This window comes from Argiope bruennichi, chromosome 8, assembly GCF_947563725.1.
Source record: "Argiope bruennichi chromosome 8, qqArgBrue1.1, whole genome shotgun sequence".
NCBI classification, from domain to species: domain Eukaryota; kingdom Metazoa; phylum Arthropoda; class Arachnida; order Araneae; family Araneidae; genus Argiope; species Argiope bruennichi.
The window spans coordinates 61,737,289-61,764,203 of NC_079158.1; the positions used below are offsets into that span (position 1 = coordinate 61,737,289).

The 26,915-nt window shown below is 29.0% G+C and overlaps 1 protein-coding gene across 1 annotated transcript in view; it reads right to left on the reverse strand.

The window, feature by feature from the left end:
- The window catches only part of LOC129980848 (glycoprotein 3-alpha-L-fucosyltransferase A-like), a 254,073-nt gene extending 244,551 nt beyond the window's left edge, over window positions 1-9,522 (reverse strand). Inside the window, exon 1 of the mRNA XM_056091274.1 lies at window positions 8,797-9,522. The gene's annotated coding sequence lies outside the window, so the exon portion shown is untranslated. The remainder of the gene's footprint in view (window positions 1-8,796) is intronic.
- Window positions 9,523-26,915: the final 17,393 nt, after the last annotated feature.

The window sequence follows — 26,915 nt, forward strand, 5'->3', positions numbered from 1 at the left end:
GAATTTGTTTGTACCAGTTTATTTGTATTTTCTGGCACAAGAGCCATCTTTGGCTAAACTGCGCCAAATCAATCTGTTATCGGATTTAGCTCAAAATTTGGCAGGCGTCTACTCAATAGATGTTTAAACTTGCCTACCAAATTTTATCTATCTAGCTCTGCTTTTTAATTATTTTTGACTTATATTCATACAGCCGAACAGATGGACTTCCTCTAAACATATTTTATTCAAAACTTGATAGAAATCTGAAAATTTGGTGCAAAGCCCGTATATCAAATTTCAGACTTCTAGCCCAAAGCGTTTCTGAATTATCTGTCACAGACAGACGGACATTTTCCAAAAATGTGTTTTTCGAACTCAGGGACGTCTGGATGGAAATCCCTCAAAATCTCATTTTTTTTTTTTTTTTTTTTTTTGACGATTACTACACTTTCTCTATAATACGTATACGATAAAACAAAAAAAATTAATGTTAATTAGTCTAGATATCAAATAAAAATACATCTAGTGAGTCTAGATGTAAATGTCTAGATGTAAATACAAATTCAAGGGATTATAAAACAGTTGGTCTACAATATACGCTTATATTGAATCGTTAAAATCATTAACAATGCAGTCGCTCGTTCATTTGCGAGACTGAAAATAAAATTCTGCGCAGTCATGGCATACATGACCTTGCCGAAGGCCTCCCTTCTTTTTATACGAAAGCGAGGAGATAACACCTTTATTAGGGAATATGAAAGTAAATTGAACCACTACCTCTTGCTTTGAAACTATGAGATGTTTTTTCTATAGAAAAAGGAAGTTTTGAAACATAAAACAGATTTTAACATTGATGAAAGTAATTTTTGCTATGTAAGAAAGATTACCAAGATAAAATTAAGGATGGAATTTATATACGTGTTATTTATTTATATAAACCTATATATATGTATACAATTTAACAATCTAAAATGAATTGAAATAGTAAGTAAAACTAAATGCATGCGTTCATTATCTTTTAATCCGATTAGTTTGATAAATTATCAATACTCTAAGCTCTAGTTATTAATGACAATATGTCTATTTGCAGATAGAGTATTTTTTTTTTAAGTCTAAACATATTTCATTTGAATATAGCAATGTCACAAAACATTTACTTTAAAATTAAATGTATAAATGAAAAAGTTCATTAACTTTCGCTATGAAACATTACAAATGCAAAAAACTAATATCAATTCTTCATATATCATGATATCTCTGACTTGGTATCCAATCACATAATTTGATATTTAAAACTGCAACTAAGTCGAAACAATTTAATTAAGTAGCAAGTCATTTAAAAGACAAAATTTCCCTTCAAACGCATAAATTTCGCAAAAGCTTTTGCTTTTTTCCCTCCCTCTAAGGTTTAAGTATTACAAAATATCCCAAATAGCATATGTCGTCTAACTGGAAGGTTAACAAAATTCATGGGTCAAGGGGTATGTATGGCAAGCGCTTCTGTGCAACCGACGCAACAGGTGTCGGTTCAGTGGATAGTATTCTAACAACAACAACAAAAAATGAGACGCTCTCTGAATTAGAAAATTTCAGTGACAATTTAGAATCATTTTTTTTAAATTTATTCCGCTCTTTATTTATAACAATTCGGAAATTCGATTTCCCTTATAAACTGAGGATTAACATTGCAGCTTTATAGTAAGAAAAAATGTGTGCACTCTTCGGCACTTTTTCGAATTTAATATCTAAAAAGTAAGTGCTCTACTCCTTAAAAGAAAAAGAAAAAAAAAACTTAGGAAAGTGTCTCGGGAGAAACCAAAGCTCGTCTAGAAAGTTGTTTGAACTTTCTCTTAAAAAAAGCGAATACTGCTGTCACTTCGGTTGCAATAACTAGCCAATGCCTGTCAGCTGCAAGTACAATTATGTGTGGTTATTGTGACAAATCAGATTATGATTAGCAAAGATAATTCAGACAACACAAGAGAGCTACACTTTAAAAATAGGGTCGAAATGTGGTGATAAAAAGCAATCATGTAACGTCATTAGGATCTTCGTTGAATGGGACGTAGTTACATCTTTCACAAATGAACATGATACAGACCTTGTTAGAATAATGTATAATGTTCGGTCTATACGAAGGCTATTTCGGGGCGACCTTTAATTTAGAACAGGAATTAGACATCTGAGCTACCCCACTTTCTTTTCAAACTTCTACGCAAATCAGCGGAAGAATGACCTGACAGAATTAGAGTGCACTAAAACCATGCACACAGTTGGTATCAAAATTATTACACTCATGTCCTGATGCCGAAACTTTGGCACCAGGTAAAGCATAAGCCTTGCATAGTTCTAAATTTATGCAGGCCCATGATTCTAATTCTTTGATTTTAAACCTCCAGATTAGGGATTGCAATACCGGTATACCGGGATACCGAATACCAGTATTTTGAGCCATTTGTACAATTTTGTAATACCGGTATTCACAAGTTTAAATGCCGGTTTTTCGGTATTTACTAGAAATTTTTAAAATTGTCGCCACTATATGTTCAGGTATCGCGAACATAGCAATATAGTATACGTTTTTGTTTTTAAACCTCCCTAACGGGCGAAATTAATTAGCTAATTAATGGCTTAATTAATTGCTTAAATATAAATGAGCAAAACATGGATTATTCCTGAAAGAAAATATTGTATCCATAACGACTGATGGAGCAACAATTATGAAAAAAGTTGGAAAGTTGATTGGTGCAAATCAGCAGTTCTGCTATGCACATGGAATTCAATTAGGAGTAATAGATGTATTATGCCAAAAAAATAAAGAATAGAAGAATCCAAATACTGTGGATATAGAAACTTCGAATTCCAACTTTGAAAAGAGTAAGAGTGAGAGTGATATTGACAATGAAGATAATGAGAATGTAATTGTTGAAGAAGATATTGCTAATGAGGATGAAATATTAACCTATCAAGAAATGCTTCCTATAATTTATAAAGTTCGAAAAATTGTTAAGATATTTAAACGTTCCCCTATAAAAAGGATATATTACTAAAATATGTACTAACTGAAAATAAAACAGAATATATGTTAATATTAGATTCTAAAACACGGTGGAACAGTTTATTCCCAATGGTGGAACGATTTTTGAAATTGAGAAATCCAATCCAAAAATCAATAATCGACTTAAACCTGTAAATTAATTTTTCAGATGGTGATTTAAATAAATAAGATGTTCCTTTACTTTTTCTGTGATTATATACTGTTATAATTTATAAATTACCAATTATTTTTTGTGATATTTACTCTCTCTAACAAAACTGGCAAATAAAACAAAGAAACACCTGTGTTTTCTTTCTTTTTCTAAAATTTTTAATACCGGTATTAAAACCGGTATCCCGGTATTAAGATTTAAAAAATACCGAATACCGGTATTGAAATTTTGGTCCGGTATTGCAATCCCTACTCCAGATCCGTCATGGGATTCAGAATAGCTTGCGATTTATTTGAATTCAAATGCCAACTTTTGTTGCATCTTTATAAATTTAATGCAAGATAAATTCACAAAAAGCTATCTAATCATTAAAAAAAGAAAATGCTACGCGTTCCATATTATTCATATGTGATTCTGGAGCTTGCGTGTGTAATGGTATTTGTAAAAAAACCATGTAACATTACATTTTTTCAACATTCTTCAGCAATGATTATTCGACAGTTTTGTCCACATATCGTAAAATTCGTTCATTTAAATAAATATCTTGTTTTGGTTCATCTAGAAGAATTATTGGGAGTGGATCTCTTAGTTTCGAATCATGGAACGACAAAAACGATAACATTGTCGATATTCACCTCTTTAAACAATTGATATCATGCCAAAATTTTGATTAATGATATATTAACAATACACAGCGGATATTCAATTCAGTCGGTGTCGATGGTAATTCCGAATTTACGAATCTGAAATTGATACTCTCGCAGCAGGTTATCGTAGTCCACATCCGGTGGAAATTCGAACAGGCAAACCAATGTAATGTCCCAGTAATTGAACATGATCTTGAAATACTTTTATTTATTTCTAAACACAACTTGCAAGCATGGAACTCAAACTTATTATAAAGATCCACTTTTAAATCTAATTAATTAAATACAACGCTCCATAATAACATTTTATGGATTTATTTATTTGCACTGCATATAACACAGACTCCACAGAGAAATACCAATTATAATTCCAATTTTCTTTACCATAACCATATACAAACTTTTTTTTTACAATACTCCACCAAGATCAATGTAATGAGCAGACGATTTCATAGTCTTTGTATTATTCATGAAATTCGAATGTCTTTTTTTTTTTTTATGAATGTATATGGATGACATTGATTCTCATACCATTTTTAATAGAATGAAATAAAGAATTTCAGATTATCTTGGTCTAATTATCCACGCATATCAAATTATGCTTATTATTTTAATTGAAACAAACGCCAACAGTTCAAAGCGTTCAGTATGTTTTCTGCATTTACCAGAAAAATTACTTCTATTTAAGGTTTTGCTGGATAGTTGGAACTTGGATATTGCGACATTTCGTCAGAAATTTCTGCACGACATCCATGGAAATTACTAGTGAAGATTTCAAGGCAATAGGTCGAAGATGTAGAAAGATAATTGATGTTGCTGTCATACACTTTAATGGAATTTTTTGATTACATAAAAGGAATATAAACAAAGGAAAATAAATTTCATCATTCATAAATTACTTCTGCTTTACTGCTGACTTGAGATGATGAACACAGAAAAAGATTAAAGAATTCAAAAAAGACAGACTCAAATATATTTACTATTTCAAATTTTTGTTAAAACTGATTGATTTACTTCATGTCTATACGAAAGCAGGTGAGAGCTACATAAGAAATGGACCAATAATACTGAGTAATAAAGAGAAGGTCGAAACACCGAAATGTACAATAATTATCATATGCCAGATTGTTTTTCAAAGAAAACTGGGGAAAAAAGGAAAGATAGCAATCGATGTTCAGATTAGTCCTTATTTTATATTCTGAAAACACGTCCGAAACAATGCCTTATAGGAAACAGATGAACACAGCGACCAACAGAATGAAATACTTTAATAAATTTCTTTAAAACACACACTTGCATATATACAGAAAAAAGAGAGCGCCCTTCTGCAATGTCTACGCATGGTCGTCATTTTTTTCACACGGTCTCTTTCCTGAGAGCCCTGAAAGTGGTTGTTTGGATTCCGAGTTTTCAGAACAAATTGCATAAAAGACCTACATGAGTGTTTCGGAACAACAATTGTCATCAAATATACCGCCGGCGTTTGTATAATTAGAGAAACCAAAGAATCATTCCATATCCCCAACCACGTACAATTTAATCTTTTTTTAATTTTATATGAAATACAAGCCTTTTAGATATGTCATTAATGGTTGACTGCCCTCTCCTCACCTTTCATTTAAAGAAAGAAAATTTTAAATACTACTTTACTAAACAGAGTAATCGGTTAAAGTTTTTTTTAAGCACTTTATATTAAAACACAGAGTTTCGTATAGGTAGGGAAATAACGTGTACCTATAATGAAGAGACTATGATAAAATTATTGACAGATTACAGCACCAGTAGCGGCAAAATGAGAAAGGTACAGAAAATAACTCAAAACTAATGGATATCAACCATAAAGTACGTTTAGAAAAATGCAGGTTATATTATAATAAAAATACAAGAAAACGTTTCAAGGTGTTATTTATAAATTTGGCAGAGATGTCTGCAATACAATTATGAACTTTCTATGACTTCTTAAAAGAGTTCGTCCTAAAACTGAAAAATGTATTGTCCGGTATTTAGCATACAGTTTTCCCAAGTTAAGAAATGCCACAGTGAAATTAAAACAAAGAAAATAAACAAAAATAATAATTTAAAAAAATGCGCTCGAGAAGAGGGAAAACTGACAATACATTTTTTCAATTTAAAAGACTTAAAAGGACTTCAGTAATCACTCAATATATTTCTACGTGGCTAAATCATAGCGGAATCCAACCCTAACCACTCTACCAATTTCATCTTTTTTGAAAGCTCATAATCCTTAAGTGATCAATCGTCCCCCACCCCCCTCCTCTCTGCCCTACATATTCTGGAAATTTGGCAAAATCTTGAAACAGTTCCTAGTCTCAATCGATTTGCAATAAAAATAACTAAAAATTGGCAATATATTTTTTTAAATGCAACAGGTACCAATCACAAAATCGACCGATAATGAAAGCAATATTTTATGAAAGGCAAAACAATTTTTTTACTTCGGCGCATACGAAGTAAACTGTGAGAAAGCACTCTAATCATCAAAAACTTCGGGATTTTGATCTAGCCTCAAAATTTCAAATTTTCCGAAAAATGAGTCAAGAGTCCAAAAAATACATTGTTTGAATTGCATCTGTCTGTCTGTGAACGTTATGACTCAAAAACACTTTAAAGCAAGGCGAGTGAAATTAGGGATATGATTTTTACTTTAAATTTGTGAATTTCAATGAAACCTTGAAAGAAATTTATTTTGAAGATATCTGTCCGGCTGTTCGAATATAAGAACTACAAAAAGAAGCCCTTTATCCGGTATTTGTATATTAACTGCATCCGAGCAATTAATCATCAAAGAAATATTCAACGATCTCAGTCTCATTAGCTTTTTCATTCGGTAAGGGCATGCGGTTAATACACAAGTGCATTTATTAAAGAGTATGCGAGAGCGTTTAGATGAGGTCACTTCTACAGGTTTCTTTTTGATATACTATTTTTACTTGGTCATAACTTATGAAGTAATGCATATAGAAACATTCCCAAACAAAATATGAATGAACCCCCAGCATGATCTTTAGCAATGAATGCACATTGCTAAGAATAAGTTAAATATATTAAGATCAATATCACATTTCTTAAGTCATAGAATAACTAAATTAAAATGAGCCATAGATACGTAACGATAATCGATCAACCACCATGTTTCTAACTTTCACACCATACCAATGTGAGATCATTCAACTATAATCGCTTTAATAAGGAACGTGGTCATTTATTCGATGAATCTTAGGAGGAATCAGATCTGGAGTCAATTGAACCCGACAATTTTGTCATTAGATCCCAGTTGTCACAAATTGTTAAGGAATGATATAAACTCTTGATAATCATCTTAATCGATGAGTACGTTGAGCTTCTCAACGTACTCATCGCTCTGAGAAGAAAGAAATCACAATATAAAAAGGAAAACTTTACAATTATCTTAAGTGACAAACTTTAAATTGAGTTTGCGGGAGTCAAGTTTAGTTTTGTTTAGTTTACATAAAATAATTTTTTTTTTACAGGAAAATTTCTTAAATTTTATTCTTTTGTTTTTCAATAATTTCTCGTGGTGTGAGTATGAGAAGGAAATATAGAGCTTACCTACCTCTAATGCTTAAAAAATAAAATCAATTTTTTTTTAAATTTTAATTAATTGGACAGATAGTGTAAAAGACGTTGAGTAGTATAATTTCAGTTTATCATAGTTAAAAATGATTAATTAAATATATTAAATAAAAAATTTTGCAAAGTATATGTTGAATCTTTTCCAATGTTTTTTTATATTTTACATCATATTTTGGATTCCATTTAATTTTATAATTATTTTTAATTTATACATGTATTATCGTTAATTTTATATAATTATTAAATTTTCAAGGAAGGGATTCGAAACTTATTTCCTCCTTCAGAAAAGTTGAAATTCCCAATATTCAATTAGCAAAAGACTGCTTAAATAATAATAAACAAAAGGTCTAAATTATGTCAAACAGAAAATTCTAATTTTAAATGGTTTAATAAATAAATCATACGATAGAATAGAAGGTCATTTTTATATCATAATCACATAATAACAATTAGTTTATTCGTTTCTATAGTTGAATGGAAATGGCAGATCAATTGCAAATAAAACACGAAAACAAAAGCAATCCAATCCTTTGTTCCTAGTCATATAAAATGCCAAAGCAAATTCTGAAACAACCTGCCAGGCCAATATATATTATGCTCAAACATACCGTCAATACTGGGATATTCGATTCCACTTAACTTGAATTTCGCTCGACAGAGAACATACTAATGCAAACACTGTATTAGAGTGTATGTGCAATCAATAATCTTTGAATTGGTACATGTGAATTCGAAGTCTGTGCTTTCGATATACTTAGGATAAAATTAATTTATTGTTTCAACTGAAGTTCAAATATATCTTTATAAAACCATTTAAAGAATTCTGATTCAAGAAATTAAATGTTTGCAATAAAGAAAAGGTGAATGGAATGAAACAATTTTTTCTCAAAATAAATGAGATGTAATCAAGTATACGTTTGAAATGCACATAAATTTTAATGGAACATTAAAAGCATCATAGGAAAGTTAATTTGCTTCTTATAAAGTTAAGATTTAAAAAAATCTTTTTTGCTTCTATTATACTTTTATTTTTTATTGAATGTTAAAAATTAGAATGAGTAACTATTATGAATATGATAAGAATCAGTTATTAGAAAAATGCAAGCATTTAATTCCGGAATGCAAAATGGAACGGTATTTTAAATACAATTCTTTCTACTCGTGATTTAAAATTACAAAAGAATGCTAATTAAATGGCCGACAGGAAGCTGATTCAATTACTTCCTTTTTCGCACTGATTAAATAAAAAATATATGCAATTACAAATCACAATAAATCGTCTGCACATAAAAGCGTGACTCGTATGAAAGGAAAACAAAACAATGAGTGAACGACTTACTCACCTACTGAACTTCAGCAGAACTAGCAGGTGTCTGGCATCAACATTCATTCATTATTCGTTTGTTAGAACAAGATAAATTGTTTTCTCCTTGTTAGGCTGATGAACTGAATCGTTTTCTAACACCATATCACAATATACATTACACAAGTCCAAATGTCGATACTTTCTTGTACAATATAGTCCAATACTTTTTCTCTGATCCTTATCTGAACTGAAAAGTTCCTTTTTTTTTTTCTTTAGAGTAGAATAAATTATTTAGGTTCGCTTTACAAATCAGAATACATAATATCTATACGTGCTGACTCAACTGCTCTGCAGTTTATAGGTCAATAAATTTTCACACTTAACCCGTATTTATTCATTTATTCGGAATTGTTCGAATCAGAATATAATTATGGTGCACTAATAATTCTTCAATTGTTAATTCGGTGTGCTAAGAACAATAGTCACAATGATGTGCATATTCGAATAGAATTATCTGAATATGGAATGTTACAATGGCAAAGAAGAGTAATTCAATTTATCTTCGGGGATTATCTATCGTTCGAATGACTAGAATGCAAATATCACAACCTAAAGGGGTAAATTCTTTCGTCAAAAGGGTGATAAATGGGGTAGAGCATGCTCAAGTGGCGTCAGCATGACATGTTTTGTTGTGGCATCCACGGTTGTGTCTTCGCCTGAGTTTCGGCATGAACGAAACGTCTCTACCGGCACCACCGGCGAAGCCATTGCAAAGCCAGTCCATAAACTTCATCCACCGCGCATTGTGTTAGTGTATGACGTCACACATTCAGAGCTGGGCGAGTCCACTACCTGCGCGGGGAACTGGAAACTACATTTCGGTGGTCGTGCGACAAAAATATTAAAAGATGTTAGGAAGCGTGGATCGATTTTGGCGTGAGGGACGATGCAGAAAATACGTTCGGGAGAGCAGCAGCATATAAAAAAAGAAATAAAAGAGCCCGCCCTATTAGGGGTGGCGATGAATAGCGGGGGGGGGGTATTTTCTAGTAGAGACCAGGTGCAAGCTCGCCGTTTGTTGCGAGATGAACGAAGAAAGTGGAGTTGGGAGAAAAAGGGAGAGGGGGGGGGCACTGTAAAAGTTGGGCGAAATCTTCATAATATTTTTTGTTGTTATTATTTATGTTATTTCTGTTTAGTTTATATTTTATACATGTTTATTTATTTAGTTAGTTTACATTTATACAAATTATTATTCAAATATTATTTTAAAAATTGGTTTTCAAGACATATTTAATTTTAATTAATATTTATTTATTTTTGTCGAATAATTTATATTTTATACACGTTTATTAATTTTGTTAGCTTATATTTTATACATATCATTATTCAAATGTTATTTTAAAAAGTGATTTTGAATACAAATTTGCTATATATATATATATATATATATATATATATATATATATATATAAAGTAATTCTGTTTTTAAAATTTGAATTTCTTTTAGCCCAAACCAGTAAATATTAAATAAAACTCAATAAATAAAAATAAAAAATAAAAATCCATTGGATACATTAATTAATATTATGAATTTCACACGAAATGAAGTCTGAAGGTGTATGGTGACAAAAATCACTCTCTCAAACTTAAAAAATTGAAAGCTGAGATTAAAAATTTGCAAGTTTTCAATTTATTCCATTTCAGAATTTCAAAAGAATACCAATGAAATGAAAAATCATTTATAGCCGATAAAAATCTTACAATATCAAACGCCTTGTAAGCGCTTTCGCAAGTTGGCGAGAAAAAAAATTACAAATATATTTTTACGAAACTTTAATGCAGTTATTTCCTGCCCATGTAACGTACGTCAATTCCGGAATTCGACGACTGATATGATTGCAACATAACGATATGATTTCTTTCATCGGATTTATTATATACTTTTACATCTTCGATTCTTTTAACATCCTAATGTTTATCGGTTGGCATTTTAGTATAAATTGTCATATACATATATGATCCAACATGAATGATGGAAAAATTTTGTTTATAGCTCTCTAATTAAATTCAGAATTACCAAATTTGGTACATAGTTATTCCTTGGATTGAAGATAATCTAAAAAAGGATTTTTTATAATTTAATTAAGTTTTAATTAAGAAATTTTAAATCCCAATACTTTTGCACAGTGTTCTTGTGCTATTTATTGTATTTGTTATATATTATTGCACAAATAAACCATTTTACACCTCTCAGAAATTCAGAAAATTAGCGGTATCTTTCTCTAGTTTTAATGAATATAATAATAATGTTTGGTTCCATGAAATGTACTCACATTCGCTTTTTACACATTGACAGGACAATACTCTCTGTTTTTATTGTATACTAGCCGCCTTTGGCGACCAGCCGGTTCACCAATCTTAATGTTCGTTCAAATTTTAATAATTAAATAGGCTGAACCGGAGTTTAACCCCCTTCTTCGCCAAGTTGCGATAGCGCGCCAAAGCTCGCAATCTTTATTATGCACTATGATTGAACATCTGCTCCTTTGCTTTTGAACATTTCGCAAGGCCGTTATTGGCGATTTTTAAAAATTTGGCCAAGCAGGGGGTTAAACTCCTGTCGTACCATTAAATATTTTACACAATTCCAACTTTAATAGATTCTTCAGCAAAATATTTTAAAACTTCAAATTTTGATAGTCATATAATTTACTCATAATATTATAAAGGCCTTCAGTCATAACGTGATATGTATCTGTCTAATTTTCTGTTACCCCTCGTAAAATTTATGCTTTAAATTAAAGTGTAAATGATTAATCTGCAATTAATATAATAATATTTTTTACTGAAACAAAGCAATTTTTTTAATAATATGATTACTGATAATAGAGTCACTGAGCGTTTAAACTTTATGGGCACTAAAGAACATCTTTCTTAATTTATGTAATATCTCAAGAATTTGTCAACAAAATTTTCTCAGATTCATCATGAACAGATCTATTAATTAACAATGTTTCATTTTAAATGCATCAAACACTAAGAAAATAAAATGAATCGTTTAAAATAATGGGTCGGAAACAGGTTTAAGAAAACTACTTAAAAAACGATGTACTTAAAACTATAAGCATATACAAAAAATATATATAACTAACATAAATACAATTTAATTACAAAAGCATGCAACTAACCTAAAAATAATTTGAATCATTGAAAACAGGTTAAAAAAAACTACTTAAAAAACGATGTACTTAAAACTATAAGCATATACAAAAAATATATAACTAACATAAATACAATTTACTAACAAAAGCATGCAACTAACCTAAAAATAATTTAAATCATCCGTTCATAATGGTTGTCATGGCAACAATGAGAAAACAATGCGCATGCGTGAATTTTCTTCGCTACTTACGGTAACGCAAATGCGTGAATTTTTCTACGCCAGTTGGGGTAACACTATGCAGATTAGACATTTTTAATTTCCTTTATTCTGTGTTATTTTAATTCAAAAATACTTCAGAATGAATCTGAAACATGGATTAATTAACAATGTTTAATTTTAAATGCATCAAACATTAAGAAAATAAACCGAATCGTTTGAAATAATCCGCCGAAAAATGTTAACCCTAGCCTCATTACTGTTGGGAGAAAAAAAAAAGACTTAAAGCCTTACTCATTTGGCGGTGGGGAAAATGGAAGATTTTTTTTTTGGCGAAAAAGTTGGCGGTGGGGAAAATGGAAGATTTTTTTGGCGGGAAAGTTAGTTTTTAATTAATAATTAAAATTTCAAAAAAAGGGACCCCAGGTGCACATTCCCGACCTCTAAGGTATACATGTACCAAATTTGATAGGTGTATGTCAAATGACCTGGCCTGTAGAGCGCCAACAGACACACATTGAGCTTTATTATAAGTATAGATAAAGAGAGAGTAATGTAATCGCAAAAAATTGCGACCTCGAAATTTTAACAAATATTTATGCTTGAGATAATAATAATACCAGAAAAATAAATTTTTGGAATTATATTTGTAAACACGATAATCCAGAAACCATTAAAAGCAGCTGGATGAAATTTGGTACGTGGATTTTTACCTCACATTTATAGACATCTATAAAATTTTGCACAAAATCCAGTTTAAAGAAATCTGTCTGGCTTTTCGAGTACAGGTGAACACGATAACAAGAAAACTAATAGCCGGATTGATAAAAAGTATAATACAAGTTAAGCATCTATAATGTAGATCTATCATAAATTTGGGACCAAATCCGCCAAGGGTTAACCACAAGTTGGACTGTACATTTGTATGTAAATGCGATAATTAAAATACTTAATAACTTAGACAAAAGAAATTTGATTCACAGTTTCAGCATCTAAAGTGTGGGCTATCTTCAAATTATCAACCAATTCTGTCAAACGGTTAACCGTCTGCCGATGCGTATTTTCGCATGCACGTAAACACAATGATTCTTACAAATGGAATTTTGTATGTAATTTTGTGATTACAATTATATATGAATGTCATTGCTTTAAATCCATCGGGAAAATAGAATCAAAAATACATATTCGATTTTCTTGTATTTGTGTATTAACCTCATGCCAACAATTAATCATCAAAAATAAAACCCTAAGATATCACGTTAGAGTCATACCGAAAATCGATATTTCGCAACTGCTGCTCGAAATTTAATTTAATAAAGACTTTCATTTAATAAAGTCATTTATTTAATACAGAGATATCGATTTTTTTTCTTCTTTGTTATACTACGAGACACACTACTCTAATATGTGGGAACATGAAAATAAAGTCGTAACATTTTCGGATTCAAGGTCCACACTTTTATATGTGATGAGGTAGGGAGATAACACCTAGGAGATAGATACAGGGTATACAAAAAAGTTTCGCAAGACCACTGCCGCTGTTTTGAGTTAATAAGTAAAATGCTGAAAAAAAAATTCAATTTAATTTTTCCCTAACTTTTATTGATATGATTTTACCTTTGTTTATTTATTTTGATTTAGAAAATCAAAAATGTAAGGCTGTTATTTTTTTTACACAATTTTTATAGATATATATTTTGATACAACATGTTTTAACATAAATTTTAAGAATAATATTTAACTGATGTGTTCGACAGGTGTATATTTTAATAATGTTAAACTAAAAAAATCGGTTTATTAATACATTCTCATTTTATAATCAAATATTATTTTATAAAATATTTTCTTTCTCTGTTTTTATTCCGAGAAACAGTTTCATATTCGTTGGTGCTATATTTTGTTTGGATGCTACAGTTTTAAAATAACATTTCATAACCTTTTCAGTTTATATTTTGTTTGAATATTACAATTCTAAAATAACAATATTATTTTATAACCTTTTCTGTTTTAAATAACTTTCTTCCTTTAATTCGCTGCATTATTTTCGTTGTATATTATTATTTAAATCATTTAAATCAAATTCATTGTTAAATCTTACTTTCATTTGCGTAACAAATAAAAAGTTGGGAAAAAACTTTAAAAAACAAATAACTGTATGTTTATATTTTCTTTCGCTTGACGATTAAACATGTATAAATATTTTCGAATTCAAAAATGTATTTTAAAACTCTAGACGAAAACAGATCTTCATTATCTTCTGTTAAATCTAGTGATGGTTGACACTTCTATCTCAAAATTTATTGCAATGATATGTCTACTCAGAAGCGTATGACAAATGCCAGCGTCAGGTAATAAATAATCAAAAAAAGAAATACAAAACATAAGTAGATTTAAATGTGAAGCAGATCTAGCATTTCAAAGTTCAAACACTCGTCTCTGAAAGTAATGCTGACACAATCAAAGGAACAGAAGTAAAAATTTATTTATGAGAAGAAAAAAAAAGCTGATTTTATCTGTATTAGTATTGACATATAAGGAATTTTCACTTGAATTGTATATAAGATAGTAAATTTTGCTCCTTAGATGCAGATATAAATTTTTACAAAGAAAAATTTATTACAGATAGAAATGACTTTTCAAAATTATTTCTATGTCTTTCGAAAAATTTTCAAAAATCACTATCATTACTAATAATAAAGATTTATGCAAGTCTGTATCCAAGCAAGATGTAACGATTTTGTTTAAGTGATTTGATTAAAAATTCAGCTTAATTTTAACGTCAAGCACCATATTTTCGAAAAATTACACCATAAAAATGACTTTAACATTATATTAAATTTTTTAATTATCTTTTCAATAATATTAATTTTTTACAGACAATTTTTAAGTAATTTTCGAAAAATATTTCGAGCATATTTTGCATCAATATAATTCATTGTTGAAGTGAAACTCAAATTCTTTTCTTTGTTGCTATTAAAATATTTTCTCATTTTTTCCCATTGTTGATGATCGAGATATGAAATTTTGCTTGTTTTTCCATAATAAACTTCTGTAAAAGGCATCTTTTTAATAAGATTTTAAATATTTTTTGTACTCAAATTTAAGATTTAAGTTTAGAACTATACAAGAATTTTTTTAAGTGAATTTATTTTTAAACATGACTGCTCTTGAATGAATTTTTAAATGAATTTATTTTTAAACTGACTGGTGTCATTGGTTGTATAAAGATTTAGACAGAAGATTATGGAAGTACATAGCAGAATGGACGTAGCAATATAAGAAAATTATTTGAGCTATATGTTTGAAAACAAAATCATTAATTTTCATTATGCTTCAAATTATTTATGCATATTAGGGGAATAATGGAATAAAAGAAATATAGTAATCTGTACCATTTACAAACAGAATTGATAAATTCGAGACATAAAAGGAGAAGGATCAACTAGATAAAAATTCTTGTACACTGTCTACTATTTCATTTATAGACAGAGATATGTATGATCTTTGAGGAGTTATATTCTATTCTGTTTCAAAGATAGGAGTAAGATATGCAATATTTTAGATGGGTTGTATTGGATTCTATTTCAAAGATAGAGATAAATTTTGCATTTTTTCTGTTTCATGGAAGGAAATAGGTTAAGAACTATTCTATTTTATTGGTAAAATAGATAATATAGATATTAAGTTTCACTTAAATGAATAATTTGTCTGCCTTCTAGCTCTATTTAGGACCATTTTTTTTTCTCTAAAATTATTCTTTCCTTCTTTCTAATCTTTTATCCAGTCGCTTGTAAAAATATTATTTGAAAATAATGAATTACATTTGAAGCAATTTCAATCAATTTTATAATTCTGCATTTCCTGTAACAATTTTATCGTTTAAATACGGGTGGATAATCAATAACTAATGCACATAATTATTGCATATTGTAATAAAAGATGCAATGAATAAATATATGAAACGAAAGTGAAAGTATTGTCCATTTACTACGTTTCGAAACAACTGTTATTCATGTTGAGGCATTTCGCCCAGCTTGAATCAGTTTGAAAATTAGGCCCTCATAGAATGTATCTGCTCGCATGAAGTCATCGTTAGAATCAAATTTCTCTCTGCCTAAAAAACCTCTTCTTGAATCGAACCACAAAAAATTTGTTGGTGCTATGTCTGGACTGTACGTTCGGTGACCAAAACTTTTCTACCGTATCTTTACAGTATTCATTCTTTTCAGACAAATTCCAGTAAAATGCAATAGCATTGAAGTTAAATTTATATCTTTATGAATTCTTCTGCTAAATATCAGCAATATATGAATTCTTAAAGACATGATCTATTTGTATACAAACCCTTCTGTATCACGAACAAATGTCGACCATGTATAGGTCGAATCCAGCCCTGTAAGACGTCTTTAAGCAATGCCACTTCAAGGGGGTCTCTTTATCTACAAGTTCTACCATCACATATATTTTTTATTGTTTTATTTTAATGTCTATAGAAACAACTACCGAATGGAAATAACAAATGAACTGTGGTTTATCTAATTTTTAGAGGTTTAATATCAATATAGAAACTTTAAATTTATATTTAAAATCTATTTTAGACGTGGTAAAATATTACAACTTTTTTTTTAATATTATCTTAATGCTATAAAAATACGTTTGCTAAAACCGTTATCACTAATTCCATTTACATCGGTTGTCTATAAGCCCATCAATCAAGTAAAAAAAATTGGACTACGCTGCTGTACAAGCCAATATAGATACACGAAATGAAATTTTAAGAATAACATTCTAAAATTTAAACCTTACTTGATTTTAATTTATATAATTTGGAGCACACGACCTTTCTAAATTACATTAAAGAATTAAATTACTTAGAAAAAATATTTTGAGATTCCGAGGGTCCTGAAAGATGTGAGATCTCTAAGTAGTTACCTAATTTTCCTATTTAATAATCCGGTCTTGGCAGTATAAGTTTTATTTTTATCTTCTCTGGTTATGAACAGCTTTAAAAAGTCAAAGAAATGCATAAATATTTATCTTACGGTTGACTATCTCTAAGCTGACTACCGGAATTTCTATTTTTCCTTACCCTCTATTGTCTTCGAGTCCACCCATTTTAAAGGTACGGGGTACTATTTGGCACTTTTACGATTTATTCACTTAAGGTTCAAAAAATCTTCTGTTTATATGTATTAAAATATAAATACGTCAATTTTTTTTAAAAAAACTTTTTAAAACTTAATATATAATTTAAAAAAATAAAAGATATATATTTTTAAAAATTTCCAAATATTCCAAGCAGCTTATTTTTTTTTATTATTATTATCTTTTCCTTATTACCCAATATAAATTTATTTAGAATAAAACTATGAACGATTTTATAATTCCAATTAAAGGCTAATTTTTTAGAAATATTTTTATGCACATTTACTGAATTTTGATAAGAATTTTATTTATTTTTTTCTGAACAAGAATTGACTTTTAACTATCTAAAATAACTCGAAATATAAAATGCATACCCCATTTTCTTTTAATACTTAACCGAAATCTTTGTTAAAAATTCTATTTAATTGCTTCAAAAATTAAGACACCTGGAACATTTCAAAGATACTTAAATCTAATTACAATATCATTTTGAAAAAGAGTCATTGAGATCATTTTGAAAAAGAGTCATTGATTTCCAGCCCTCTAAGCCCTTCAAATATTCATTTTATTCTACAATACATTTTATAAACTTATTTTAGTTGAGTATAAACATATATTTAAATGATGAAACGATCAAAATAAATAAAATGTTTACATGTTTTAGTTCATTTTTGTTTATTTCAGAGTCCACTGTTCCCTTAAAAGACAATGAATAGTTTCTTTAGCTAAAATGGTAATACTTGGTAAAAATATACTTTAAAAATCTAGTATTTTCTATAAATCACTTGTCAAAGAAGATATAAGATTTAACTGATCATATAAGACATAAAATAAACATTCAATTAAAAATGAAACCAATAATCAAATAATATTTTTGAAATTATTTTATTGAAATAGGAACTCATTCATCAAATTAATGTTTAAAAGGCAAAAAATGTCACTCCTCCACCAAACTGAGTAAGAATAATAAATGAAACGGATCCCATTATTCAAATGATATTTTATATCAGCTTCATTGGACAGTTCCATTTTCGATTTCTTTTGTTTTTGAAGGTCCTGGATGTTAAATTCGGTTGCATTCCTTTATTGTCTAAACTTTATGCTATCAATAAATATGTACAACAATTGACCTTAGTGATGAAACAAATAATATTGAAACAGGAAATGCATGCGTTTAGAACAATGCGAATCCGCAAGAAGCGAATTGATCCCACGCCCATGCAACGCGTTTTGGTTCATTTATTTGATTTGGTTTGATTTGCATATCATTTTCAAGCTATACTTCAGTGATTATTTATTTCATACGGCAGCGGAATTGAACATGGCAGTAAGAATTGAACTCATCCGTTTGAATTTTATAATTAACATAATATTTACGTTTTAGTTAGTGTTTGTCGCCTTAGGCGACCAGCTGTTTGCTGGGATTATATTTAATTATATTTCATTTTAATTTAATCATCTAAATATAGTTTCTTGTATATGATTCCGAAAAATTGGCAGACATTAAAATTATTTAACTTTGTCTTACATATGATCAGTTCATTCTGTTCATGGACCTTTCTAACAGAAGCTAGTCCCATAACACAATAACGATATTAAAAACAAAAATGCCCATTCATCTGTCGATAATTTTACTTTTTACTTTCACGTATACGTAATACAGAGAAAGTATTGTAACCACCAAAAATTTACACTCCAGATTTTGACGGATCTTCATGTTTTAGACCTCCATGAGGTTAAAAAACACATTTTTGGAAAATGTCTCTCTGCCATTCTGTGACAAAGATAATTCTGAAACACTTTTAGCTAAGCGCTGAAATTTGGTATACTGTCTTTTTATCAAATTTTCAGAATTTATAGTCTTGATTTTAAATTGCTATCTAATATTCATTGCTATCTAATTGCTATCTAATTTCAAAATTGATAAAGAACAATAATGCTGCTCAATTAAATTTGATGAATATTGAAATACAAACAGAAGAATTTCAATTGAATTAGTATAATATGTTTCATGCATTCATTCAAAATACAAAGTATTATTTTTATAATTGGTAATAATATAACACTATATAGCGTTTTTAAAACAACTGAATTCATTATATTACCTCTGAACATTCATATTAAACCCAGTAACTTAAAGGAGATAAAGATCTAGGTTATCAGTTATTTATGAATTATGTTTCAGTTTTAGAGAGTTTGAGTACATAATCAATATCTTGTTTCTCAGCTTAAATGGTTCATTACAGTTTGCACTACATGGTGGTGCCGTTCTTACTGGTGGTATGCGTTTGCCTCTTCTTGATATGGAGTCATGTATTTGTTATACTAGAATATTTTTAGATATTTAGATAGTGAGAGCGAACTATCGCTGCCTCATTAACAGGAAATGTTAGTATAAGAATGCATCTAATTCAGATGTATTTAAAGTTTTTAAAACCATATTTTTAATTATGACATAAAATTGCCTAATAAAAAATACTTGGGGGAAAAAGCAGTCATAAATTCGTAAACTAAAACAAATATAAGAATGGTATAAAAAATGAATTCAAAACATCTATAATGTTTTCATCACTTTAAATATTTCAGAATATTTCATTTCTATACTTTTTTATTTCGAATAAAATACATAAATGTATTGAATGATTGCCTACTGGAGAAAGTTCTCAATCCAGTCAGTACTTACTAAAAATAATAGCACAGATGAAAATGATGTCAACAGACTATTTCCCAAGAAATTAAACATAGCTTTGAAGATAAACTTGGTTGGTATCAGGCCATTTAACATTTGAGATGCCGCGGGACATCAACATTTGGTGCTCAAACGTGTGACGATCATCAGCATTAACCAGACTTATTGTCTTGTCTTAATTGTTCAGACATCATGTCTGCGGCTTCAAAAGGGTGAAAATGTTTATGCTATTGTATATATCATAAATGCTAGAGGATAAAGTCTTGAATGATGTAGTAGAATTATTATTATTATTTTGTTTTATGTATAACGTTATTTATTTTTTCTAGATATGTTAACATTCTATAAATAGGATAAATTAAGCAAAAAAATTATATGTGTTGAAATACGGTATCGAAAAGGAAATTCAAATTGAAATCTACTGAAATTTTAACTACTTTAATAATGAAATAACCCTTATAATATTAAAAAAAACATTTTTAAATAAAGCAGCATTGTTTGCTTTTATTTATTTTGTTTTTATCACGTTAATTACTGGAGTTTATGAGGAGTTCAGTTTAGTATAGTTAATTTAACTTCTTTTATAATTTGGAAATTTTTGAAATAAAAAGTATTAGATTCAAAGAAAGAAAGGTAAAAAATCCTATTCATGTTTCATACAATTTTGGAACTTTTACAATTAAATTTATATTTTTTGAAACGATTAATTTGAATTTAATCAATTAATTATTTAATGGGCACTCGCTTCTTTTCAGAGGAGGTTCAAAAATAAGGTAAACCAGACAAATTTTTAATCAAGTAAAATAATGTATCTCAAGTTTATATAAAAATAGTATGTAAAGAAATACCTTTTGAATAAACAATTTTTATTTCAAGAAGATTTAGAACATTTTTTAGATTTCAGAAGATGAAGGTTCAAAGCAAGATTTTGTTCATTGAAATGATTAAGCCCTTTTCCAATGTGTTGCGATGATTTGATGAGCATGTAACATAAATGTTCGAGGAGAATGACGAGTCAGTTATTCATTTATCTGACTCATTACAGAGATCCAGAGTTCGTTCCCCAAATACTCTCTTGTATTTGATAATGAGATTTTAACCTAACAAAACTAAGTTTACTCGTCTTTTCATGTCATTGTGTAAAATGATCTACCATAACTATCACAATTGACTAGTTTATGTATTATCATTTTACATTACTAACAATAAATATAGCCTTGAAATGGCATAATTAAATATGGAAATAAAACTGTCTCAAGGATGATTAGTTAGTAATCTTGGTATGCCATATATATCCGTCAAGGCCAAGTGCTGTACGTTGCAAATGTCGTATCCATCGTGCTTTCTTTCAGAAAATTTTCCATTAAGGCATCCAGCTCTCTTCGTTTTGTAACTATTATATTAATTTATATTCGAATAGACGGACAGACGGACTTCCTCTAAACAGATTAATTCAAAGTTAATTAAAAACATTTTTTTTAAAAAATCTTACTTTTATTCGTGTGGATAAAGTAGAAATTTTCCATGTTCCCATTTTCTATATTCCACTTTTTAATTTAAAAATCATAATTATAAATATTATAAAATCTTAAGATCATTTTTTCCTCAAAATGACTATTAGTTGACTCGCATCGAATCAAACTTTAATTAAATGAATCGATTAATTAATAAAGAATGAAATTAAAAGTATTAATTATATGAATCGATTAATAATTAAAGTATGAAAATACTTAAATAATATATTGTCACCAAGAATTTCTAAATATACGAAATTTTAAAACTTAAGAACAGAAAGAGAGTGTCTAATCGATTATGAGATACAATCTTTACAAACCTGAAACAACTCAACTGAAATAAAAATGCTTAAAAATTGAAATTTTCATCATGAAAAAGCATATGTTCATTGAATTGATTTAACTTCTTTTTTACATTTTTCATATATTTAAATTACTTTTAAACCTTTCACCTTTTTTTTCAGAATTTAAAAAATAACTTGGTTCAAAATAAAGAGAAACAGCTCTCAAAATGTATTGTTCATGTTTTGTTTGAAAACTTAGAACTTTAAGGGGTATTTTTTTATATATAAAATTCCTTTCAAACTTCATTTAAATAAATTCTGTGGAGTTTTAAAATTCTTGGAAAGTTTTTCATAAATTATTGTCTTAATTCCGATGTCTTTTAATAGTTCCATTTGTGCTATTCTAAGGTTAAAACATGTCATTTACTAAATCGTTCGGAAGTTTCATTAAAAGTTTCATTAAATCCCAGGATTTCTTTTGCTTCTTCGATTGTGTTTTCGCGAACAGTTTCCGATTCATTAAAGACAGTTTCCGCCTTTGCCTTCCCTTCCAATGACTTCAACTAAAATTAAACTGAGCAAGATTCTTTTAGTGTATTTTTGTTTTGTTAACCTTTCTTTCAATAATTTCTCGGTACTTTTTTTTAGCTAAGCCCGAAGAACACGCCATTAACCGCTGAATAAAACCTTAAAAATGTTTGCAATCATTTTGGAATTGAAGAAATTATTCGTTTCTTGAAATAAAATAAAGATAATATTAGAAAGAGATATGTAAGTATGGAATAAACATTAAAAATCAAAACACATTGGATAAATGTTAAAATCTAAGCATTTAAATGCATTTTTTGTCGCTAGAATATAAATAAAACCCTTCTTAAAACAAGTGATTATGCAATTTACCATTAATTTATTATCTTATTAAAAACATTCAAAGAAACAAACTTGTCATAAACATTACGAATGATTTTTAAAGATATTGCAGTGTTCATTTCAGTCGAATCAATCAATAAATATTATCGCCATCATATTTAAAGAAACTTTATTCTGCAATTGAATATTTGCATAGAAGAACAGTGCTAGCTCAAGATAATTATCTCAAAGTAATCAAGATTAAAGTTTGAATTGATACTGTTCTTCTGTACTCAAAAATAAATCAAAACATGCCTGAATTCAATTTAAAAAAGACATAAAATAATATTCTTTCACTTATTGTTTATAATTTTTACTAATCTATAATATTATTTCCTTAAGATGTTAGTCTCACAATAAGAGAGATTTGCAGATATTTTGATGGATGCTGAATAAATTCCAAATGAATAACTCCCATCTTGGCAAATATTTGGCAACTTTTCTAGCAAAAATTAAGGTTCTGGATAATTCAGGAATTATGGCGATATCTCCATTATCAAACGAGGTTCAAAGATCTTTCTAGATAATTCTATACCCAGTAGGAAAACTATATAAAGGCTGGAGAGCTAAAGTGAGTCAACAGAGTGAATTATCTATTTAGTACAGTGATCACAGATCGAATGTTGCGATTGTTTTACATTGAGCGGCGGTTTGCTGTATTACTATTCAATTAGACACTCAGAATCTGAATGCTGCTTATTTTTGATTTGTGCAAGTATCATCTTTGTGAATGCTTTGTATGTGTGCCTTGTTACTTATGTTTTGTATTTTAAATGAAATATGACATCGTTATTCGTTATAAAGCTTTCTGAACTTCTTTCACAGTACTCATCAATCAATTTTTCATAACAATATCTGCATTTATCGAGTCTATTCATAAATAAAAGGAGTACTTTATATTTGTAACGCCTTCTTTGCGAAGATTAAATTACTTATTGACAGGAGAAATAAAAAGGGTTTTTCTAAACTTGTGATTCGGGAGTATGGAAAAATCTTGTAGCTAAAGTTTTAAAAAATCCAAATTTGAAATTTTATAATTTTTTTCAAAATTCTTTTTTAAAAAAATGCAATAATATAATCTTAATGTAAATAATTTAATTTAGAGTTACTAAATAATTGCATCAAAACAAATGTATATTTATTTCTCATTTAAATGCTCCATTTTTACTTTTTCGTAAACAAAGCATGGAAAAAGTATAGTCATCGTGAAAAAAATTCGTGGCTTTTATGAATCTCCACGTTTCAAACTTCCCAGCATTCGAAAAACACATTTTTGGAAAATGTCTGTCTATCCATCGGTGACAAATCAAACTCAAAAGCGCTTTGACCTAGACGGATGGCATTTGGTATATGGTCTTTATACTAAATGTGTAAGTCTCTATTAAATTTTGAGCAAATTCCGCTAATAGTAAGTCTTTCTGTCCGGCTGTTAAAACATAATTTGACACGATAACAACAAAACGATGAGGGCTGGATAGATTAAATTCGATACATATGATGACCATCGAAAGTCTAGTCACCTATCTAATTTTATCCTAGCTAATTTAAGGATTGGCTGTCTATCGGTTTGTCTTTTTAAAACATGTAAACGCGATAATTCAAAGTCACAATGACTTAAATGTATCAAACTTAGTATCTGATTTTGTGATTACAAGTGCAGCTTTGTGTAATTTTTTTTATTTCAATCGGTTGGGAAAAACGCGTCTAAAACGCAAATTCGATTTTGCGGATACTATTAATCGCACACAAGGGATAAATCACCAAAAATCTCGCCAAGGATGATACGATCGATTCAGTAAAAAATTAAAAAATCTTAAATTCACGCCAAAGAGTGAAATATTTCGTATATGTTACACTCCATTGCTATGGAAGGCGTTGTCTAGGATAACATCTTTATTAAAGAGTATTCGAGAAAGATTTGAGTAGACTACACCTACTGGCTTATATATATTTTTATACACAATTTTTAGGTTTTCCAAAAAGTTTTTTAAATTAAAAATTATTTTTAATAATTTCTTTCTGTAAAAGATACCATCAGTAAAAAAATATATAAAAAAACTCCTTTGGATGCAATTTTTTTATACAGTAAATGACATACATCAAAAAATAATCTTGGGCAAAAAGAAAATCATCGACAATAACGGAGGTAAGCACCATAAAAAGATAAATTCACATCGTTATGGAAACTCTTAGCTATACAAAGTAAAATAAATAAGCGGAAGACGATTACAATTTTGTTGAGATAGAGAAAGTCATTCTACTTCCAGAAAAATTTTACATACTTAAAGTAAATACTGCTCGTTATCTAGTTTTACGAAACCGAATGCGCTGAAACATTTTTTTTCCGTCAATTCGAACACTAATGCATCCTACTTAAAACGAAAAAATACGAATAACAATAGAACTAAAGCGAAATAATACAAATAAAATATCCGCTTAAGCCTCTGTTTTTATTATATATACTACTTCTAACTGCCGTCAGTCCCGACTTTAAAAGCTTTAAGTTCAGTATTTGTGTCTGATAATTCTTTTAGTTTGGCTAAATCCTATTGGATCTACTGTTGAAAGCAGGTCTTTGTGATTCAACTAAAAATTGCTTTTTTGACCTTCAAAGGGATTAAGACCAAAAATTTGCGTGATGAGCTCAACAAAATAAAAGATTTTTTTTAGTGATCAAAACTGCATAATGGCTGTAAAAGGAAACTTTGAAAAGAAGTCTTAAAATCAGTCAGGTGGATCTTTAAACGGTCATCAAAACATAGATTATTGTTGAATATCTCTAGAAAATGACTTTTTAATAAAAATTCTCTTTATTACAAAATAAGTGATGAGACTGGTATAGCCTTTTTTTTACGGCTGAGAATGACTGTTTGAAAATTACAACATTGCACTTCCTGGAAACGGTAATATTAAAAAGATATAATGCTTTCTGTGCATGAATATGAACCTTTAGTTTAGCCTTGTAATCTTTAATATTTTTTTTCAAATAAAGAAAGGTTCGTGTTATAACAAGAATAATAATTCGTTTAGAGATGAGTCATTAAATATGTGCAATCACTAACTATTGCATGAAATGAATGCTACAATATATGACCATTTATCAATATACTGGAATTGCCTGAACAGAAGACCGAGATTTATAATGTCATTGTTTAGAACAATAATGAGTAGGTTAAAACTGTAAAAATGTCTTCTCAGCATGAATATGAGCCTTTAGTTAGCCTTGTAATCTTTATTTTTATTTATTTTGGAAAGCCCTTTTTTCAACTAAAGAAACATTTGTGTGGTAACAAGAATGACAATTCGTTTAAGGATGAGTCATTAAATATGCAAAATACTAACTGTTGCATGAAAACGGTCATTTATCAATATAATGGAATTCCTTAAACATGGGACCGCGATTCATAATGCCATTACTTAGAGCAATAATAAGTACATTAAAACTGTAAAAATTTCTTCTGAGCATGAATATGAATCTTCACTTTAGCCTTGTTATTTTTATTTATTTTCGAAAGGCCATTTAACTAATGAAACGTTCTTGTTGTAACAAGAATGAAGATTCATTTAGAGGCGAGTCATTAAATATGTAAAATCACTAACTTTTGCGTGAAATGAATGCTACAATATATGGCCATTTATCAATATACTGAAATTCCTTGAGCAGTGAACCGCAATTCACGATGACATTACTTAGAGCAGCGGTTCTTAACCTATGGGTCGCGACCCAAAATTGGGTCGCGAAGCATATTTCTAGGGTCGCGCTGAGTCGCAATTAATAGAAATACAAAGTGACCAAGCATTTTGATACAATTTCTACAAAAACACTGAATCTCTATGTGCTTTCTGGTTAAAATTAAAAACCGAAAAGCCAATAATTGTTAAAGAAGCCCTAAAAGTATTATTGCCCTTTTCAACAACATATATGTGTGAGGCTGGTTTTTCGGCTCTGTGTGTAATCAAAAATAATTACCGGAACAAGTTAAATCCTGAAATAGATATAAGGTGCTCCTTGACAAGCATTCAACCGAGATTTGAAGATCTTTCAAAATGTATTCAAGCACAAGGTTCTCATTAAAACTGTATGACTTGCATTTAAAATTTAAAAGACTTAACATATGTATTGATATTTCTTTTTTTTTTAGGAATAAGTTAAAATGTCAATTATTTTCAAAAAGTTATAAATATATTTTAATTTGGTCAATAAAAATTATTAAAAACACTTGATTATTAATT